Genomic DNA, 21696 nt, shown 5'->3' on the forward strand with positions numbered 1-21696 from the left:
TAATGTTTGTGGGTAAATTGTGTACCCCACAAGGACTGATTGCAGTTGGGATATGATGTACTGTTCATATGTCTTGATGAAATTATTCCTAGGAATTTGCCTCCTTTTGGTGAAAAAGCATATTTGAGTTTAATGATTGAAACCATGAAGCGTATAAGTGGAAATTGCTGGCTCACTGAAGCCTAAATATGGATACTTCTTTAAGTTTTGGTCACTTTCAGAATAAGATCCCGATTTGTGCAGATAGACAAGTGGCTGCAATTCGCACATCGTCTCTTGGCATGCGGCCCGTATACCAAAAGGTATAGTCACAATAGCTCCAGTCAGACAATGTCCTGTCTAAAGAATGTTACTTAGGCAGGCTACTATTTGTACTGTGATGGGCTATAAACACCTAAAATGGGCACCTGCAAGAAACAGAAGGCCACCATTCTGGTGTTTGCATTGCCAAACAAGAAACATTTTTTTTCTTTAAAACAAAAGCCTGTTTTCTTTAAGGGAACCAGTCCTGATTTAAAAACAAATCAGTTTGGGAAAACATCAGGGTAGTGTAACCAGTCCCCTTGGAACACTGCCTTCTCATATTTCCCCTCCCAAAAGCCATCATCTCATCTGACACTATTCACAAATTAAAAGCTATCTAAGAGGGAAAGCTTCCCCACTGCAAATCTTTTACGACTTCCATTGAGGAATCAGTAACTTTCCACTGGTTTACAATACATTCATATTTGCTGCTGCAAACCAACGAAACATCTCATTGTGACTCAAACAGGAGCCTCTTCTTATTTGTGAATCATACACGAGTCACTAAACCTAGTTTGTGATTTCGAAAGTCTTTTTGAGATTATAAAGTAGTTTAGTATATAGCAGAAACCTATAACGTAGTCGCAAATCATTTGATTTTGTGAATCGCAGGGTATACGATTGAAAATACCTTGTAGATCTGGCTCTAAACCTCCAAAAGAAGACTTAAGGTGAGGCTTAATTTCTGAAATCTGTCATTAAAATATCTGTCACAATAACCCTCCTACGTCGTGAAATGAGACAAAATCACCAATTCAAATTGATTTTGTTCATATAAAGGGACCCTACAATGCACATTACTCCTACAAATGTAATACAGGTTCTAGAGCATCACCTAAAGTACCATATTCAGTTTAATTGTATGTGCCAGGTGGTTACATTATACCTCTTATATCAATAAAATAGATTTATCAGCTACAGAAATCTCACATACTTGAGGACGTTTACTGCACAAAATTAAGTGCTATTAAAACCCATATTTTAAAGGTAACAGTGAAATATGGAAAATATTTCAGTTATTGTTGTGAAATAGAGTGTCCATCAGTCCTTAAACTGACTGAGCTTTACCATTAACAGGGCCACTAAGGTTACAGAGGCAATGGATGACTAAATTGTGTGGCATGTAATCTAAAGTATGTGGCAAAAAGGCAAATTAAGTGGACATAATAGTGATACTGCATTGAGGAAGCAATGCTGAATGCCTCAAAGATTTCATTCTAGAATCACTTTTCAAAAGAAATCAACTGGTGCCTATGTACGAGGCATATTTACGGACACTGTTACTCACTGCAGAGGGTTAACCGCCTGTGCTACAGTTAAACAACTTTGCCAATAACTACTGCGCATGAAAATATAACGTGACAAACCATGCAATGGAAAGCTGCTGAGAGGAATTTGTCACTTAGGTGGTCATTACAATTCTGGCAGTCACTTGACCACCAGGCTCGCAGTGGCAGACGGACAGCCACCAATGCGGCGGTCTGAGCGCCACATTATGACCACAGCGATCGTCAGAGATCCCGGCGGTCTGGCGGTTGCGGCGGTCCCAATCTGACCGGTCAGCGATGCAAGTGCCGCACCTGGCATGGGCAGTGCAGGGGTTCCCTGTCCGGCACCCTTGCAATGTTACTGTCTGCCTTGCAGACAGTGAACTTTGCGAGGGCTCTGGTGCACCATTCATACTAAAAGCATTGACGCCGCCTTGATTACGAGCCGGAGACAATGCTGTAGAGTGTTTCCTACTAGGCCAATGGGCAGAAACTCAGGTTTCCACCTGCCGACCTAGCGGGAAACTGTTAATGGGCCCAGCGGGGAGGTTGACACTATAGCAGCAATCTCCCCATCGGAAGTTCGGCAGATGGCCTAAACCATCCGCTGAGCTCGTAATCAGGCCTTAGTACCTTGATGGAAGACTTATTTATGCCTTTGCTTCTTGATAGCTATTGCCCCTCCCCCATATTACACATTTAGCATCAACATAGATACTGTTTTATTTATTTACATTATAATGGCCTCATCGCCATGAAGTATAACCCATATAACAGTTTTTTTAACCAAGTACAAAGAAAGTAAAATAAACTATTTGTACATTATGCTGGGACTTCCACAGAGTCACTTTCCACATAATGTATAGTGCTCTAGTGTGGCAGACAGTATGTATGATCTATTTAATAGGCCCTTATATGAAGCATTCAAATCAATGTTCAAGATTACATCGTATCGAGTTATCATAGAAGTTTGCGTTTGTGACTATTGCTTGCTTCTAGATTCAGTCTTGTGTTTTAAAAAAAGAAAGGAGTATGCTTAAGAAAGAACTAGTGTAATAATGCTACTTATAACAATGCATTTCCATAGCATGCTTTTCTAAAAATAAGTGTTATTCACTTCCTTCGATTCAGCGTAGGTTTGGTAGGGTGCCATCTGTTTAACCTGGGAAGCACACCACTTCTCCCAGAGTTTAGCAGAAATAAAATGTTTTTATGTCCCCAAAAGCATTCTTGTGCCCAAGTGTGCGCTGCAGATTGAGGGCTGAAAGTGAAAGTTTGTTTAAAATGGGAAACAAATTAAAATTAAATATTTGTAGAGGTATTACACAATAAAGTAAAAAGAGGACAACTCAATATTTATCCTATGCTGTTTACAAAGTAGAGAAAACATGTTCTAAACTGATTGTTGTTTACAGATATCACAAAGATTACCAGCAGTCAGTGAAATCAAACCGCTTTAGAAAGTTACAAAAATAAATCTGACAAACTGTTCCTATTAAAAAAGAGCAACACACCACGGGTGGCTAGATAAATCAATATCATATGGTTGAACCTTGACCAGTCTGTATGTCACTTAATATATCAGTGCATCCCAAGTGTTGTCACCAGGGTTCTTTTTCAATAGAAAAGAACACACTCCATAGCAATGATTTTTAAGAGAACATTCAAAACTGGAAAGGTTCCTGTGACATGGAATCATCTGATCAACCTACATATCATAATTACTAAAAAGGAAAAATATACTTACAAAAATATTGATGTATTCTATCATTATAGCACTGTACATTTCTATTTGCAAGCATATTTAATTCCCAGATCCAAGCAGTAACTTAACATCATACATTCATAGAAAACAATGTGCAGGTAATCCTCTAATAAGGTTCTATATTGACCTCTCTGGCTTCTGGAGACATATTCCATGGGTCCCTTGGAAATATGGGTTTCATCATCAAATGGATAGGCTCAAACCAGTCTGCAAACCTTTACTACTACCTTGCTTATTTTGTTGACTCAATATTGTGAAAATCAAATTAAATCTGCACCTTCCTTATTAAAATGAATTCTCATTCTTAGTTACAGCCTGCAGAGAAAAGCTTCAACAATCTCTCCCTTATGCACTTCACTTACAGTTTTCAGTAACCATACCCATTTGATAGAAAATACCTTTTTCAACCTGTCAGAAATTAGTCACATAATAGAAACTGGGTATCCTTTATAATATGAACCTACAGTCCCATCTAAGGGATCTGGTGAAATTTACAAACCACTTGGCCTTTGGCCTTATGGTTTATGATGTCACAAGAAATCCATCATGGAAATACAGGACCATAATACATGGTTATTTTTGTAGGCTACATAACGGGATAAAGGTTATAATCTGAAATGTACCTCAGGCCTTATTGCTTACATTATTCATTATGGCATCCACAAGCCCCATGTGCTTGGATGGAATGGAAAAAGGGCCCTAGGGTCAACAGTGTCAAAGGTTACCAGGATATTAAGCAACAAAAGCAAAAAAAAAAAAACTCTCCTTCCAGCATGCACAAGGTATCATCCACATAGGGCAGATGGTATCAACATGTTCTAGTGTTTTTCCAATGCTAGGAAGGGCAGTGATGATAAACGTAGCTGGCAATGGTGATATTCAGACAGTTTCTTTGCAAATTTTACACCATTGCATGCTAAAAAAAAAGAATAAAACTCTCCCCACATTTACTGCGGCTGAAAATATATTCAGGGTTGTGTTTGTTGACAGCGACCTGTGTGTATTGGCTGATGCACATCCAAATGCAATGAAAAATGCGAGCTCTTCCCACATTCATTACAAGAGTATGTTATTTCCCATTTTGTGTGTTCACTAATTGACCATTAGGCATAAATAAATCATGAAAGTTCTTCCTACATCTACTATGGGTGGATTTGCAGTTGGTGTCCTACAGTTTATGAATGACTGAAATACCTCCAACATGTTACGTTTTCTCAGCATGTGTTGCTGATGGCATTTTAGATATGTTGAGCAAGCAAACCTCTTTCCATATTCACTGAATGTCTATGTCCACCCCATGCAAATGCTGGTGGAACTTTGCAGTTGATGAACAAGTAAAACTCTTTCCACATTCACTGCATGTGTGTGGTTTTTCCCGTGTGTGTTTGCTGATGGAACTTCAGTGTTGATAAATTACTAAGCTCTTGCTACATTGACTGCAATGATATGGTTTTTCCCCTGTGTGGGTTTGTTCATGGTATTTGAAGGTTGAAAAGAAAGAGAATCTCTTTCCACATTCACTGCATGTATAAGGTTTTTCTCCTGTTTTTGTTCACTGATGAAGCTTTAGGTTTCCTCAGGCATTTAAGCTCTTTCCACATTCACTGCAAGTGTATGGTTTTTCTCCTGTGTGTGCTCGCTGATGGAAGTTTAGGCTTACTTGAAAACTAAAGCTTTTTCCACATTCAGTGCAAGGGTATGGTTTTTTCTTCAGTGTGTGTTCAATGATGACGCATTAGGTTTCCTCGGGCAATAAAGCTCTTTCCGCATTCACTGCAAATGTATGGTTTTTCTCCTATTTGTGTTCGCTGATGGAACTTTAGTCTTGATAAATTATTAAAGCTCCTACTACATTCACCGCAAGGATATGGGTTTTCTCCTGTGTGTGTTTGTTCATGGTATTAGAAGATTAATGAGAAAGGAAACCTCTTTCCACTCTCATTGCAGCTGTATGGCTTTTCTCCTGCATGTATTCGCTGACGGATCTTTAGGTTTCCTGAGCGAGTAAAGCTCTTTCCACATTTACTGCAAGAGCATGGTTTTTCTCCTGCAGGTGTTTGGCAGTTGCCCTGTAAAGCTGGTGACTCATTAAAACTGATTTCATTCATTTCACCTAAATAGGTTTCCTACTGAGTTGCTGCTAATTGCAATGCAGGGGTGATGTTTAATTAAAACTCTTCTGACAATCTCTGCACCTGTATGTTTTTCTTCTGTTTTTGTTTGTGAATGAATTTTTAGTTGTGATGGCTGATGCACGCTCACTGTTTTTTTTTTTTTTTTCCCCTGTGAAAGTTGTTGATGCTGATTTAGAACTGAGAAGAAACTAAAGCTCTTTTTATGTTCGCATTGTGTGAATGTTTTTTCTCTGTGTTTTGGTGTCTAAAAGGTCAGTTATATTCTGGCCTGCATCCTATTTATATGTTTGCTGACCGATCACTGTGGTTGTTGAAACATTAACTATATTTTCATATCTACTACACCTGTGTAGCATTTGTCATATATGTGTTGTCTATTTTTAATACCAATATTGAACAGTTTACTGAAATTGTTGCCAGACCGATAACATATAAATGGTCTTTCTATCACGGCTTGTGCCTTCACCCTGAATTAAGAATATTCAAGTACGTGAGCAAAGTATACAATTTACAGCATATCTGCTAAAGTCTGAATATTTATGAAACACACAAGCAGAGAACCACCCTTATTACCAAGTCTTTACATTCTAGGATAGTGTTCTGCAATAGCAAGTGGCCGAGCCCTTCTTTCTTCGAACCTTCATATGTCTTCTACACAATTCATATTTTGTGCACCTACGGTCTTTACCTAAGGATTATAGGATCCAACCAAAAGAGGGTTTATGATGGACTAAAATCACAGCATGGGTGTCCTCAGCCTCTTGAAGCCACTGGATGGCACTTGTTGTTTCTTGTGCAATTTCACTCTCTCCTACTGCGTTGCTCTAGTTCTAAGTACTGTTTGCCATCATTTCTGGTTCTGCTTAAATATCCGCTATGCAGTTTTAACATATTTTCTTCATTATTCTTCATCTTATTATTTGCTCATGAATCTGCTTTCTGTGGTAGTGAAAATATTTGTAGTCCCTAAATGTACAGGCACATTTTGAGTACCATGCAGAAGACATCATAACTACGTATCTTTTAATAAAGTGTTCACTAGAGGGGTCATTACAACCCTGGCTGTCTTAAGTCCGCCAGGGCCGCGGTGGGGGTCGGACTGTCGCCAATGGCGGTAGCGCCATGGACGGACTGCCAGCACCACCAGATTACAAGTTTTCGTCGGTCTGGCGGTCCTAATCCGCCAGGGCGGCACTGCAAGCAGCGCCGCCCTGGGGATTATGAGTCCCTTCGCTGCCAGCGATTTCATGGCGGAAGCACCACCATGAAAAGGTTGGCAGAGGCGGGGTGCAGGGGGCCCCAGAAGGGCACCTGCACTGCCCATGCACTTGGCATGGGCAGTGGCCTCCCTGTTGCAATGTTCACGACGGGTGCTGGTGCACCCTACGCACTACAGCATTGCCGCCAGCTCTATTCTGAGCAAGAGACAATGCTGTAGGCTGCTCCGCCTGCTGACCCAGCGGGAAACTCTTAATGGGGCTCGCAGGAAGGCGGCTGCACTGGCGGCAACCTGCCCATCGGGACTTCGGCAGACAGGCTTTTCTGTCTGCCGAAGTCATAATGACCCCCTAAAGCTTTGATTAAATATAAAAAAGAGAATTCTTTAATTACTCTCAGCCACTGGTAATTACTCTAGGCAGAAATTCAGTCCATTGTTTTTAGCTCAATGTTCCACTAAAGACACCAAACATTCTTAAGGAAATCAGCCTTGATCTTGCTCCAGCAGGAACCGTGCAGCATGAACCAAAGCCCATGTACCTCAAACAAAACAACCACATAGTAGGCCAGAACTTGCTGGGCCTTGTCAGTTAGCTACAGCGTATATCCTATTGCACAACAAGACAATTGGTGCCCGGTGTACGATACATTTTCCTGGTCACAAAGGGCCCAATGCATTTGCCCATGCACCAACCCTAATATGCAAGTCAGTAGCTATTACAAACTCGCAAAATAGGGTTTCTGAGTCGTTATTAGGAAGAGGCGTGTAAAGGGCGTCCCTTCCCAATAGCGAGTCGCAGTGGTATGTATGAATGTTTTGCGACCGAGATTAGGGTCACGAAACAGTCATACTTTACCAACTCCTTGAAGGAGGCGGTAACCCATTTGCAAACATGGGACCCCTTTCCCTTTGTGAATGAGGGTGTCAACGGACAACTGCCGACTCTATAAAAAAATATTTTTTTAAAAGAAAAGAACACTGGGAAACAGTAAGGAAAAGGGCTGCATTTCAAAAAGTAAAATACTGCTTTATTTAAAAAACAATCACAGACATGGTGGTATGCCGACATCAGCAGGCCACCATCCAGGTGAGTGCCGGCCATTCCAAATGGGTTGCAAATTGCAACCTGCCTCATGAATATTAATGAGGCAGGTCTCATGCGACCCATTTCGGAATAGCAAACAGTGTCTCAGACACTGTATTGCATCAGTGTTTGTGACACACACAAAAATGCAAATTGTGAGTTACAAACACGGAGGATCGTAAATCTAGACCTTAATGAATACATTTCCAAAGCAAAAAGATAAACGATTTGTTTAGGCTTTGGTGAATGATATACTTAGAATGAGATATTTCTTGACAAATTGACAAATACATTTTTCTTTTCAATTAAAAAGAGTGAGAGCAACTTTCATTTTGAACCTTAAGCTTTTGAAGATTGAAAACAAATTAAAGTAGGGGAATGACCACAGACACACCTGGACTAAAACCCTCAACTTTCAGTGCAAGGGTCTGTGACTTTAACCATTATGCCACAGTTGACTCCTTGTGCTGTGAAGTCATTGCATGGAGAGACCATTGAAATGACTATCTCTCTCTTCTATCCCATAATGAGAGGACCACAGGGGAAGCCTGAAGGCCCGCGCGATCCTAGCCGGCTCCCTACATCCTGTGGGAGCCGGCATTACTTCCCCCAAGCAGGGAGCTGCTTGACAGCCCTCAATTGCAGAAAGAGGACTTGGTTTGCTTTTACTTGGTGGGAGCTGTAAGCTTCCACCAAGAAAAAGCAAACAACTATATCCCTGGGGGCACCCCGGGACATATCAGGAGCTGGCCCTGGGGAGTGGCAGTCCTCAGGGCCATCGGTGGCTCATCGAGGGGGGCTGCGTGGCCCCCCTCAAACTCTGCATTTAGCCCCAGGGCGGTGGTGGACCCCAGGGCTCCGAAACAGACCCCTTTTCTATTTTTTTAATATTTGCACCAGGGTGATGGCAGTCCCTGGGGTTGAGGGGGTGCACAGCCCCCTGCATAAAAATAGAATGTGTGGTCCAGGGAGGTGGGGGTCCCCGGGGCCGCACAACCCCCCTGCATGTGATTTATAATGAGTGCCCCGGGGAGGTGGCGGTCCACAGGGCTGCGGGGGCACCCTCCTGCATTTTAATTTGATTAGAGCCCCGAGCTCAGGACCCCCACATTTTCAAAAACATTAGCCCCAGGGAGTTGGCGGCTTTGGGGGGGACTGGAGGGTCCCCCCAACATTCAAAATATAAATGCCCCCATGACCTGGCCCACCCAGGGGCTGCAGTTAAAGATGTGCGGGAGCTCACACTTTAAAAAAACAAATTTGGTGGAACAGCGGATCCGCTGTAACTTCAGCCAGAGCTAAGGGGTCAGAGTGACTCTAAATTGGCCCCTTTTCTTTTTTTAGTTTTTTGTCTGGGACTTGACTGAAGCTGAGTCCCAACATGGCTGCCACCACTTCCTTGCTGAAGTGGTGTCAGCCAATCAGATCTCAGCACGAGATCGCAAGATCGGGAGGGGTTGTGAAATATATATATATATATATATATATATATGTGTGCAAAACAAAGTTGTCCTCCGGACAGAAAGCGCACTCTCAACAGGTTGCAGTTTATTTTGGAAAGCAGCAAAGCCAGTAACATTCAAAGAATTCCTTACACATTATCCAGGCCTTACGCGTTTCAGACATCTCGTCCTTGGTCACAGGCCAAATGCTTGGATTGAGCAAATGATTGCAGGCACCTGATTACTTCATTAAATACTCTGGTGAGTTACACAATGCATCTTGGTAGTGGTGGTCCTGCACATTTATATTATATCTTCAGTGGATGAACATTTCTGCCTTTGTAGGTTGCTGCAGCCAAACACACATAAAAGCACATTTAAAAACCTCAGTAGGTGAATTCAAAGCACAGTTACAGAGTTTTGCTGAAATTATTTCCTCCTGTGGCTCTTTATATGACGATATGGTAAAGTCACACAGACCGGCTTTCTATCTGCAGTGGTGCTGCTTTCATGGCTGGACAGGCCGTAAATTATGTGCAAAACAAAGTTGTCCTCCGGACCGAAAGAGCACTCTCAACAGGTTGCAGTTTATTTTGGAAAGCAGCAAAGCCAGTAACATTCAAAGAATTCTTTACACATTATCCAGGCCTCAAGCGTTTCAGACATCTCGTCCTTGGTCACAGGCCAAATGCTTGTATATGTTTGGATTTTCTTTAATTTTTCAAAAACTACTGAACGGATTTACACCAAATAACAAAAAGGGCACTTTCTGGACCAAGAGCTACCTTTCTGGCAAATTTAGTGTAATTCCATCCAGTAGTTTGGGCACTATCGCAGTTCAAAATCCCTACTGAAAAATGAATGGGACATGCTGTGCATAGACTACAAAGCAGTTATCCTCCCAAAAGCGGTGGTCAGCCTGTAGGAGTTGAAGTTGTTTGAAATAATGTTCTTAGTACAGCCTGTCCTACTGTGGCTTGTTGTGTTGCTAAAACATCTAAACAGTAGTGTTTAGTAAATGTATGAGGTGTAGACCAAGTGGCTGCCTTACAAATCTCGGTCATTGGTATGTTACCTAGAAAGGCCATTGTTGCCCCTTTCTTCCTAGTGGAGTGTGCCTTTGGTGTAACGAGTAGCTCTCTTTTAGCTTTTAGGTAACAAGTTTGTATACATTTAACTATCCATCTTGCTATACCTTGTTTGGATATAGGGTTACCAGCATGGGGTTTTTGGAAAGCGACGAACAACTGCTTAGTTTTACGAAATGTTTTTGTTCTGTCTATATAGTACATTAGTGCTCTTTTTATGTCTAATGTATGCAGTGCTCCTTCAGCTACTGAGTCTGGCTGTGGGAAGAAGACTGGAAGCTCCACAGTTTGGTTTAAATGAAACGGTGAAATGACTTTTGGCAGAAATTTTGGATTTGTGCGGAGAACCACTTTATGTTTGTGTACTTGTATAAAGGGTTCTTCGATAGTGAACGACTGTATTTCGCTAACTCTTCGCAGTGAAGTGATGGCTATTAGAAATGCTACCTTCAAAGTTAAGAATTGGATTTGATAAGAATGCATGGGTTCAAAAGGTGGACCCATGAGTCGTGTAAGTACAATATTAAGATTCCACGAGGGTACTGGTGGGGTTCTTGGAGGTATGATCCTTTTTAGTCCTTCCATAAAGGCTTTAATAACTGGTATTCTAAATAGTGATTTTGTGTGTTTAATCTGCAAGTAAGCAGAGATTGCAGTGAGATGAATTTTGATGGAAGAAAAAGCGAGATTTGCTTTTTGTAGGTGTAGTAAATAACTCACAATGTCTTGTATGGAGGCATCTAACGGTGTGATTTGGTTTGCTTGGCAGTAGAAAACAAACCTTTTCAATTTATTAGCATAGCAACGCCTTGTGGTTGGTTTTCTTGCCTGTTTAATGACTTCCATACACTCATTTGGAAGATTTAGATAGACTTCAGGAGCCAGATTGCTAGGTTGAGCGTCGCTGGATTGGGGTGTCTGATCTGTTGTGTTAACAGATCTGGTCTGTTTGGGAGTTTGATGTGAGATACTAATGAGAGGTCCAACAGTGTGGTGCACCACGGCTGGCGTGCCCACGTTGGTGCTATGAGAATTAGTTTGAGTTTGTTTGGACTCCGTTTGTTGACTAGGAAAGGAATGAGTGGGAGAGGGGGAAAAGCGTAAGCAAATATCCCTGACCAATTGATCCATAGAGCATTGCCCTTGGACTGAGGGTGTGGGTACCCGGATGTGAAGTTTTGGCATTTTGCGTTTTGTTTTGTTGCGAACAGGTCTATGTCTGGAGTCCCCCAGTGGTGAAAGTATTCTTGTAGTATCTGGGGATTTATTTCCCACTCGGAGTTTGCTGGTGATCTCGACAGTGATTGTCGGCTAATTGATTGTGAATGCCTGGAATATATTGCGCTATTAGGCAAATGTTGTTGTGAATTGCCCAATGCCAAATCTTTTGTGCTAGGAGGCATAGTTGTGATGAGTGTGTTCCCCCCGGTTTGTTTAGGTAGTACATTGTTGTCATATCGTCTGTTTTGACAAGAATGTGTTTGTGAACTAGAAGGGGTTGAAAAGCTTTTAGTGATAGGAAGACCGCTAGCAGTTCTAAGTGATTTATGTGTAGCTGTCTTTGTTGACTGTCCCATTGCCCTTGTATATTGTGATTGTTGAGGTGTGCTCCCCATCCAATCATTGACGCATCTGTTGTGAGAATGGCGTGCGGCACAGGGTCTTGAAAAGGCCGCCCTTTGTTTAAATTTACAGGGTTCCACCATTGAAGCGAATAGTGTGTTTGACGGTCTATCAACACTAGGGGCCAGATGTATGAAACTTTTTTGCACTCGCAAACGGTGCAAATCGCAAAAATCGTCCGTTTGCGAGTGCAAAAAAGTGGTCTGCGATGCATGAAAGGCATTCGCAGATTAAAATTAAGAAATCGCAAACATTGCGATTTTTTGCGTTGCGACCTGATTTTGCGAGTCGCAATTTGCGATTCGCAAGATCCACAACGCAAGGAGATGCAGCAACAAAAAAAACGCAAATTGCGATTTTTCGCAGAATGGCATTTTGCACATGCAAAATACCATGAAAAGAAACCAGGTGGTAACCTGGTGCAAAATTTAAAAATGCATTTAAAATGCATTTTTAAATTGTACATGTAAAGCACACATGCCCTTTTGGCATGTGTGCACCTTACATGTCCCCAATATTTTTTTGGGGTGCAGCAGAGGGGGCCTTAGGCCCCCAGCACCCTGGGGTTTTGCATTTCCAAAATTGCGATTTCTGGTTCAGAAATCGCAATTTTGGAAATGCAAAAAATTCGCAGTTATGGGCCCATAGCTGCGAATGGGGCCGGAATCGCAATTTGCGATTCGGTAATAGCATTTGCGATTTTTAGGAAATCGCTATTACCGAAACGCAAATGTGATACATGGCACTTTGCGAGTCGGAAATAGCGATTTCTTAAAAATCACTATTTCCGAATCGCAAAGGGCCGTGATGATACATCTGGCCCCAGATCTTGAAGTTGACCCTGTGCCTGCGTCCATTGTTTTGCAAGGCACTGCTGTAAGGGCCGCATGTGTAGCCGTGCGTTTGGGACAATAGCGATGCATGATGTCAGCATGCCTAGGAGTTTCATGACAAATCTGACTGTGTACTGGTGATTTGGTTGTATGATTGATACCATGGTTTGAAATGATTGAACTCTTTGTGGGCTTGGAGTGGCAATTGCTCTTTGTGTGTTGAGTGTTGCTCCCAAGTATTGTTGTAGTTGGGATGGATGTAAGTGAGATTTTTGGTAATTTATAGAGAACCCTAGTCTGTGGCGTGTATCTATTACATACTGTGTGTGATTTTGACACTGATGTTGAGTGTTGGCTTTTATTAGCCAATCCTCAAGATATGGGAATACGTGCATGTGATGTCTCCTTATATGAGCTGCTACTACAGCGAGGCATTTTGTAAATACTCTGGGTGCTGTTGTTATCCCAAAGGGCAGTACCTTGAATTGGTAATGTTTGCCCTGTATGACAAACCTGAGGTATTTTCTGTGAGATGGATGGATGGGTATATGGAAATACACATCTTTTAGATCCAGTGTTGACATGAATTCTCCATGTTTCAGTAAAGGGGACTACATCTTGTAGTGTGACCATGTGGAAGTGTTCTGATTTGATGAAAAGGTTTAGAGTTCTGAGATCTAAAATTGGTCTTAGTGTTTTGTCCTTTAGGGAATAAGGGAATATAGGGAATAACCCCTGTTCCTTTTTGTTGGTTACGTACTAGTTCTATGGCTTCTTTGTTAATAGTGCTTGCACCTCTATCTGCAATATGTCTAGATGTTGCCCCAACAGTTTGTGCGCTCTTGGGGGAATATCTGGAGGGAAATGTGTGAATTCTATACAGTAACCATGTTGGATAATTGATAGGACCCATGTGTCCGTGGTTATGTCTGACCAATGTTTGTGGTAAAAAGTTAGTCTTACCCCCCCACTGGCGATGTGTGTTGGGGAAGGGTGAAAGTCAAGTCACTGTTTGTTATTAGTGGCCTGCTTGGTGGGATGAAACTTTTCCCTTGTTCTTGGGAATTGTCCCCTGAAGAAGCCGCAAAATCCCCCTCTCTGATATTGGGATTGGTAGGTGGGTTTTGAGAGGTGGATGCCTCTGAAGGTTGTTGTCTAAAACCTCCCCTAAATTGCGGTTTCCTGAATGTCTCTCTATATTGGGACGAGTAGAGCGCGCCCATGGCTTTGGCCATGTCAGTGTCTTTCTTCATCTTTTCGATGGCTGTGTCCACTTGTGGCCCAAACAGTTGTTGCTGGTCAAATGGCATGTTCAATACTGCCTGCTGTCTCTCAGGTTTGAACCCTGAGGACGATAGCCAAGCGTGACGTCTAATTGTGACTGCCGTGTTCACAGTTCTTGCAGCAGTATCAGCGGAATCCAATGCCGAATGAATTTGATAGTTCGATATTGCTTGCCCTTCCTCTACCACTTGTTGAGCCCGTTTTTGATATTCCTTGGGGAGATGCTGGATGATATCACACATCTCGTCCCAGTGAGCTCAGTCATAACATGCAAGGAGGGCTTGTGAATTTGCGATACGCCACTGGTTGGCAACCTGTGACGCCACTCTCTTTCCCGCAGCGTCAAATTTGCGACTTTCTTTATCTGGAGGTGGTGCATCTCACGATGATTGTGAGTTAGCTCTTTTCCTTGCAGCACCAACCACTACAGAGTCCGGTGGCAGCTGTTGCGTGATGAACACTGGGTCCGACTGGGGTGGTTTGTACTTTTTCTCCACCCGTGGTGTGATGGCTCTTCCTTTTACCGGCTCTTGAAAAACTTGCTGAGCATGTTTAAGCATGCATGGGAGCATAGGCAAGCTCTGGTATGAGGCATGCGTGGAGGCCAGGGTATTAAAGAGGAAGTCCTACTCCAATGGCTCTGAATGCATGCTAACATTATGGAATGCAGCAGCCCTGGCCAAGACTTGGGTGTACGAGGTGCTATCCTCCGGTGGAGACGGTTTTGAGGGGTAGCACTCAGGGCTATTGTCCGAGACAGGGGGATCGTAGAGGTCCCAGGGGTCTACATCATCTTGCGACTGCACAGTGTGTGTGGATGACTGTGCAGTGGGCGTGGCAATAGGTGACCCTGTCCTTTGTGGCAAATGCGGGGGAGAAAGTTCTGGTGAAAAATGGCGAGTTGGCGATTTTTCCCTGGCCACTTTAGCTCTTGGCTGATCAGTCTCCGATTGTGGTCGGAAAGCCAGCTTTCTATTGAATTTGAGACGAGGGGCAGTTTGGATCTTTCCAGTATCCTTATGGATCTGTGCCTCTCTTTTAACTGTTTAGAGAGCCCTTGTTCCTCGGTGTACTAGGTCTTTTTCAGTTCCGAAGCCGGTTTTCTCTGCACCGAAATATCCATGGTGATGGAAGGCCTCAGCTCCGAAAGGCTCTTTCGAGGCTTAGTCGATTCGACAAGGCGATGTCGAGATTTTTCGAAGCCGGGTTCTCAGCTCGAGTCCGAAGACTTTGGCACGATTTTGGCCTTTTTCGGTGCCGAAGGTGTTTCTTGGTCACCGCTTTGTTTTTTATGGGTCGAGCCATGGTCTTCAGGCAGAGGCGTCCCCGAGGCCTTATGTTTCTTCGGTTGACTGTGGGGTTGGGTCGGGCAGGCGTACTCACTTGTTGGCCTGCTGTAGGCGGTCGGTCTCCATCGGAGTCGTCCGAGTCCGATCCCTGGATGGAGATAGCCATCTCCTCCTTTTCGACGTCGAGGTGTTCCGAAGTTTTCGACGCCATCTGCATCCGCCTCGCCCTCTGATCCCTCAAGGTCTTTTGTGATGGAAAAAACTTGCAGGCCTCGAAAGTATCTTCTCTGTGCTCCGGTGACAGACACAGATTACAGACCCAATGCTGGTCTGTATATGGATACTTAGCGTGGCACTTCGGGCAGAAACGGAAAGGGGTGCTGTCCATTAGGCTTCGACGACTTCTGTGGTCAGGCCGACCAGGCCTCGGCTGGGTGCGGAAGCCCCAAAGGGCCACCAAAACGGTTGTCTCGTCGGTGTCGATGGAAGATTTTTCCCGATCGCAAACAATACCGACGCTTTTCGAGGATTTTTAGTTTTTTCCGATTCGAATAACGGAGCGAAGAGGAACACGTCCGAACCCGATGGCGGAAGAAAACAATCTAAGATGGAGTCGATGCCCATGCGCAATGGAGCCGAAAGGGAGGAGTCACTCGGTCCCGTGACTCGAAAAGACTTCTTAGAAGATCAGCAACTTGTAACACTCCGAGCCCAACACTAGATGGCAGGAACAGTGCACAGCATGTGTATCTGCAGCTACACATGCCATCGAACATGTATATATGCATACATATGTGTGTGTGTGTTGCAAAACAAGGTTGTCTTCTGCGAAAGCGCACTCCCAACAGGTTATGTAATTGGGAAAATAGCAAAGCCAGCAACTTGCAGAGAATTCTTTAAGCATTTTCATTATTCCAGGCCTTGTGTTGTTAATTTATGTCTGGACACGTGTTTCTGGGTTAACCCCTTCATCAGCAGAGAAAAAAATTAAAAGTATTTCACCCTCGTAGGTGCAGCCATTGCTGGAAGTGTTCCAGACATCTCTTTCCTTGTTAAAAGACTGGTTTAATTGCAGGCACCTGATTAGTCTGTTTAAGTACCAGCCTTGCCCCAGTGGGCCTCTGAAGTGAGTTACAAAGTGCACATTGGTTACGGCAGTCCTTCACATATCATATTACCCAAAGTGGGTTGCTGGAGCCAGATGAAATAATGAAAACAAATAGCATGACCTATGTAGGCAAGTTCAAAGTAAAATTTGCTGTAAATGTCCCAACCTGATGCTCGAAATGTGACAATCCATTTTACTCACACAGACCATCAGGTTGGGACATTTACAGCAAATCAGACAATTTTACTTTCAAAAGGAGGTAAGTAAAAACACAAAATATGTACACTAGTAATCAGAAATAGGCATAAAAAGAAATAGAAAGCAGTGCAATAGCAACAGTGACCCTAGGGGGAGCCCAAACCATATACTAAAAATAATGGAATGCGAATGCAGGACCCTCACCCAGGTAAGTGGAATCTGTAGAGGGGAGCTGGGGGAACTAGGAACCCCCCAAAAGGTAAGTACCGCAGTGCCCCCCCAGCAACCAGGAAGAAAGGAGTAAGTTACTGGTTTTTCCCCAACCATCAAAAGAACTGAAAAGAAGAAGAATGCACCACCCAGTCAGGACTGCAAGAAACCAGCAGTGGATCCTGAAGAAGGAGAACCTGAAAAAGAAGGGGACCAAGTCCAGAACTCATAGAAGTCTCCGGTGGTGGCAGGAGCCACTACCCACCCAGCGGTGGTTGCAGGAGCTGGTTGACGGTAGGACGAAGACGGTCAGCAATGCAGCCCTGGAGTTGGTGAAGAGTTTCTGGAGGATGCAGTCGACGTCCCACGCCGGGTGGAAGATTGCAGTCTGTCTGTGGAGTGGAAAAGCCACCAACAAGCCTTGGAAAAAGCAAGAGTTGCAGTAGACGAAAAGTGGAGCTGCCGGGGACAAGCAAGGTCCAGGGGACTCAACCCACAGAGGGGAGTACCAGGGGACCCTCAGCAATGCAGAGTCCGCAGAAGAAGGCAGCCTCCACAGAAAACCCACTGGAAAAGAACCAGGGGCCACAGAGGAGCGCATGCAGCACAACTGAAGAAGGGTCCCAAGCTGCAGGAGAAGCACGCAGAGGGTTGTGTATCGCAGGGAAAGGTGCTGGAGACTGAGGCTACACGGAACCTGAAGATCCCTTGAAGGAGATGCTAACAAGCGTTGGTAGCTGCAAGAGATACAGTGCTAGGGATTACTGTCTTGCGTGGGAAGGCAAGGGCTTACCTTCACCAAAGTTGGATAGCTGGCAGAGAGGAACAAGGTGACCCTTCCAGACCACCACCTGTGATGCAGGATCCACCCAGCTCAGGATGAGAGGAGATCCATGCAGCCGGTCATTGTTGCTGTTGGCGCCTGCGGATGTAGGGAAGGGACTCCTTCACTCCAAGGGCGATTCCTTCTTCCTTCTCATGTAGACTGAATACTTGCTGCCCTCCGAGGATGCACAGCCGGGGAAATATGGCAGAAGCTGGAAGGAGCCGGACAAACAATGTTGCAGGGCGAAGTCATCACCGGAGCTGCAGAATGTAGGTTCCTGTGGACTCCAGTTATGGTTCCAGTGGTCAGAAGTCGAAGTAGACATTGCTGTCCTACTGGAATCTTGCAAGTCAAATCTGAGAACCCACCTAAGAGGGTGACTCTAATTAGCCCTGGAAGGGGGATTGGTCACCTAGCCAGGTGACCACCTATCAGGAGGGGGCTCTGACGTCACCTGCCTGACTTGGCCACTCAGATGCTCCCAGAGGCCACTGCCCACCTTGTATTCAAGATGGCAGAATCAAGAAGCCCTCTGGAGGAGCTCTGGGCACCACCCCTTGGGTGGTGATGGACAGGGGAGTGGTCACTTCCCTTTCCATTGTCCAGTTTCGCGCCAGAGCAGGGACCGGAGGTACTTGAACCGGGGAGACTGGTTTATGCAAAGAGGGCACCAAACGTGTCCTTCAAAGCACACCAGTGATTTGGGGAGGCTACCCCTCCCAAGCCATGTAACACCTACTTCCAAAGGGAGAGGGTGTTACCTCCCTCTCCCAGAGGAAATCCTTTGTTCTGCCTTTCTGGGCTTGAGCTGTTCAGGAGGGCAGAAACCTGTCTGAGGGGTGGCAGCAGCATGGGCTGCCCGGAAAACCACAGAAAGCTGCAATAAGCAATGCTGGGGGTCCTCAAAGGAGCCCCCAGAGTGCATGCAATCATACTTCCAATACTGGCAACAGTATTTGGGGATGATTCCAACATGTTTGATACCAAACATGCCCAGGTTCGGAGTTACCAATTTGTAGCTGGACATAGGTAGTGATCTATGTCCAGTACACGTGTAAAATAGCGTCCCCGCACTCACAAAGTCCATGAAAAGGGAGCTGGAGTTCGTGCAGGGGTGCACTCACACACAGGTACCTGCACCCTGCACTCTGGGCTAGGAGGGCCTACGATAGGTGTGACTTGCAGTGACCTGTAGTGAAAAGTGTGCATGCACCCTTTCATGCAGGCTGCAATGGCAGGCCTGCAGATAAACTTTGCATGGGCCCTCCATGGGTGGCATAGTGCAGGCTGCTGCCCATGGTGGACCCCTGCTGCCCCAATGCCCTGGGTACCGTATACTAGGGACTTACAAGGGGGCACCAGTATGCCAAATGTGGGGTGTTTGTGGTGTTTGTGGTCCAAGCAACCAAGTTTAAAGGGAGAGAGCACAGCCACTGGGGTCCTGGTTAGAAGGATCCCGGTGAACACAATGAAAACATACTGACAACAGGCAAGAAGTGGGGGTAACCATACCAGAAAGAGGTTAGTTTCCCACATCTATAGTTTAAGATTGACCAGAGCTTACTGTATGATTTTATGTCTGATGACAACACTGTAATAGACACGTGGCGCTTAATGTTTATCTACCTTATCATTTCATTATTTAAACTGAATGTGTATTATTCTGTATATTTTTTTTTTTTTACCAATGAACAGATTTGGAATCTGTTTTGGATCATAACATACTTTTACTTAACTACATCAATGAATCACTATCAGGATTGAATGTGTATTTTTCTATATTTTTTTTATTCACAATGAACATTACAAAATATAATTAATTGTGCCTTATGTAATTTTAATTAACTACAATAGTGTTTTCACTCTTATGTTTTTTTTCAATGAAGCTGTACCGAAAATGGGTCAAGAATATAATTACCTCTGTACCTGTTGTAGAACTAATAAAATCTATTTTGACAACATTGTTCTCATTTTCACTGATGTGATAATATGACAGCTAGTAGAGCACTTCTATGTGATAATACTGATGTTGTGCAAACATGTGCCCTGATTCGCTGCACTTTTATGAGTTTACATCCCCGCTGCCACCAAAACCTTCACAAGACATGCTGGGTTGGGGGAGGGTGGGGTAACATGGCGGCTGGTTGAGAGTGCCGTCAGAAGCTCCCAGACCCTGGACAACATTATGTTACGCTCTTTGTTAGCGGTAAATTAATATGCTTACATTAGTGAAGGCAAGCTGTGCTGGGACTGGCGTGCCTCGGCTCGCATTTGTTTTTGGGGCTTGGTTGGTGTAGGAAGGTAGCCTCTTTCTCGCCTTGTTACCCCCACTTTTGGCCTGTTTGTGAGTATATGTCAGGGTGTTTTTACTGTCTCACTTGGATCCTGCTAGCCAGTAGTAGAAACCCTATGTTGTCAATGTGTTTGATGTGTGTCACTGGGATCCTGCTAGCCAGGACCCCAGTGCTCATAGTGAAAACCCTATGTTGTCAGTGTGTTTGTTATGTGTCACTGGGATCCTGCTAGCCAGGACCCCAGTGCTCATATGTTTGTGGCCTATATGTGTTCCCTGTGTGGTGCCTAACTGTGTCACTAAGGCTCTGCTAATCAAAACCTCAGTGCTAATGCTCTCTCTGCTTTTACAATTGTCACTGCAGGCTAGTGAGTAATTTTACCAATTATGATTGGCACACTGAAACACCCTTATAATCCCCTAGTATATGGTACCTAGGTACCCAGAGTATTGGGGTTCCAGGAGATCCCTATGGGCTGCAGCATTTCTTTTGTCACCCACAGGGAGCTCAGACAATTCTTACACAGGACTGCCACTGCAGCCTGAGTGAAATAAATGTCCACGTTATTTCACAGCCATTTTACACTGCACTTAAGTAACTTATAAGTCACCTATATGTCTAACCTTCACTTAGTGAAGGTTAGGTGCAAAGTTACTTAGTGTGAAGGCACCCTGGCACTAGCCAAGGTGCCCCCACATTGTTCAGGGCAAATTCCCCAGGCTTTGTGAGTGCGGGGACACCATTATAAGCGTGCACTACATATAGGTCAATACCTATATGTAACTCCGAACATGGCCATGTAACATGTCTACGATCATCTCCAGCATAGAGCCCGGGTACTGCCAAACTAACTTTCCGGGGTTTTCTCTGCAGCTACCGCTGCTGCCAACCCACAGACAGGTTTCTGCCCCCCTGTGGCCTTGGCAGCCCAGTCCCAGGAAGGCAGAACAAAGGATTTCCTCTGAGAGAGGGTGTTACACCCTCTCCCTTTGGAAATAGGTGTGAAGGGCCTGAGAGGAGTAGCCTCTCCTGACCTCAGGAAATGCTTTGAAGGGCACAGATAGTGCCCTCCTTGCATAAGCCAGTCTACACCGGTTCAGGGATCCCCCCAGCTCTGCCGCGAAACTGGACAAAGGAAAGGAAAGGAGAGTGACCACTCCCCTGACCAGTACCTCCCACAGGAGGTGCCCAGAGCTCCTCCATTGTGTCCCACACCTCTGTCATCTTGGATGCAGAGGTGTGAGGGCACAATGGACAGCTCTCAGTGGCCAGTGCCAGCAGGTGACTTCAGAGACCCCTCCTGATAGGTGCTCACCTTTCTCTGTAGCCAATCCTCCTCTGAGGGCTATTTAGGGTCTCTCCTGTGGGTATCTCACCAGATAACGAATGCAAGAGCTCACAAGAGTTCCTCTGCACTTCCCTCTTCGACTTCTGCCAAGGATCGACCACTGACTGCTCCAGGGCGCCTGCATAACCGCAACAAAGTAGCAAGAAGACTACCAGCAACATTGTAGCACCTCATCCTGCCGGCTTTCTCGACTGTTTCCTGGTGGTGCATGCTCTGAGGGCTGTCTGCCTTCACCCTGCAATGGAAGCCAAGAAGAAATCTCGTGGGTCGACGGAATCTTCCCCCTGCTAACGCAGGCACCAAACTTCTGCATCACCGGTCCTCTGGGTCCCCTCTCATCCTGACGAGCATGGTCCCTGGAACACAGGAGCTGGGTCCA

The 21696-nt window shown here is 44.6% G+C and overlaps 1 protein-coding gene across 1 annotated transcript in view; it reads right to left on the reverse strand.

The window, feature by feature from the left end:
- The window catches only part of LOC138248903 (zinc finger protein 84-like), a 222133-nt gene that overhangs the window by 165397 nt on the left and 35040 nt on the right, over positions 1–21696 (reverse strand). The gene's annotated exons all lie outside the window — the stretch shown is intronic.

Source organism: Pleurodeles waltl, chromosome 8, assembly GCF_031143425.1.
Source record: "Pleurodeles waltl isolate 20211129_DDA chromosome 8, aPleWal1.hap1.20221129, whole genome shotgun sequence".
NCBI classification, from domain to species: domain Eukaryota; kingdom Metazoa; phylum Chordata; class Amphibia; order Caudata; family Salamandridae; genus Pleurodeles; species Pleurodeles waltl.